We start from the raw sequence: 1,609 nt of genomic DNA, 5'->3' as shown, positions 1-1,609 counted from the left end.
GCCTGGTCTCAAAGATGCTGTATGGGATTAAGGGAGGGGTCTTTATTGATGCTACTGACACACTAGAAAGAGACATTCCTGCCTCCCTGAGGCCAGTATGTTGGCCGTGTCCTGGGATTCAGGGAAATGGTTTGGAACCATAGAAAGTGGCCGGTGGCAAGGCTGGGACAGCCCATGAAGGAATGGATGGTTGGCCTGGAATTGGGTGACACAGGAAATGAGACAAAACTTCTTCCCAATTCTACTCTACAGAAACTTTATATTATATAGGTGAGGGCCCCTGAGCCAGGAGACATTTTATTACAGTTACCGCCAAGTATTTGACCAAGGCTCTCAGTGTCTGCTGAACAACCACAGACACGGTATCTCGCTGAGCCCTGATACCCGAGTGGGATTGAGGTTTGCTGCGTCTCTGCCGCTTGATCCGCACAAAGCACTTTTGACTTCTATTCTCTCATTCTGGGGTCACGTTCCATCACGGGAATAACACGAGGTTACGATGAAATCAATTTAGCGTATTTATTTCTCTGGACGTAAAATCTGCTTTCATATTTCCATGTCTCTGCTTGTCTGGTTTCCTTGAAGAAAATCTCTTTTCCTGTCCTATTTCCACGTCTGAGCTCCTATTCAGTCCCCGAATCTCTGCATGGGGGGGGTGGGGGGGTGGGGGGGCTCCCTGCCCCTTTCCTTGGGGGTGGGTGTGCACGCAAGCAGCACCTACCTGGAGAGAGGGGGTTCTCAGATGGTGTAGAGGGCACAGGCTCACTGTTCTGTCTTCTGGGGAGTGGCTGGGAGCAACGTGCAGGGTCTCAGGGACACTCCCCCAGGGCCTTGGAGGCGGCTGCATTCCACTCCTAGGGTTTGCTCCTGTCTCTCAAGGAGAAAACAAAACACACCCTTCCTCTCCCCACTTCCCAATGTTTTATTCTTACTTAGCCCAGCTTCTCCCCCCTCTTTGAAAGAGATGGGTCACTTTTTATCTGAAGGGGGACAGAATGGGACATCTGTTTAGATTTTGCTTTGGGGGCGTATTTACGTATTTTTAGTTACACATCAGTGAGCTGTATTTTCTAAATGAATCTACATTTGGGATAAGCCCTGACACAAACTGAGTTTTGAAGAGGGTAGACGGCAAAGGTGTGGTGGCTGACGTGTTCCTGGAGCCAGCGGGGACTTTCTACAACAGGCTTCATTTTGAGGAAGACGGGGAAGAAGATAACTCTCCATTTGAGATGTCCGAGCCTCCCGGGGGGCTCCTCATCCACCCAGATGTGGGGACAATCAAGGCAGAGTTCGGGGTGCCATGTAGGGTTGCCTCCTTCCAGAGTGGGACAGTACCCAGGGCTTTGCAGAGAAGGCCCCTGGTGGTTTGGTGGTTCTCTCCCAATTTCAATGCCCACATCTCTGTCCTCTGTAAAAGATCATATCATCTGAAAAACTCAGGGTGACGCCACTCAGGAAATTTGTGAAGGTGACATAAAACATGCCAGCAGCTTTAAGCGGCACTCCCAGACCCTAACCTGATGGGTGAAATGAGGGGGGAGGGGGAGGAGGGGGGCGGGCTGCCCCCTGCCTTGCTCAGCTTCCACTGGTCTTGCAGATTTCACTG

The sequence above is a fragment of the Puma concolor genome, chromosome E4 (genome assembly GCF_028749965.1).
Source record: "Puma concolor isolate L17-30 chromosome E4, mPumCon1.1.hap2, whole genome shotgun sequence".
Lineage (NCBI taxonomy): Eukaryota > Metazoa > Chordata > Mammalia > Carnivora > Felidae > Puma > Puma concolor.
Note: the sequence above shows the minus strand (reverse complement) of the source record.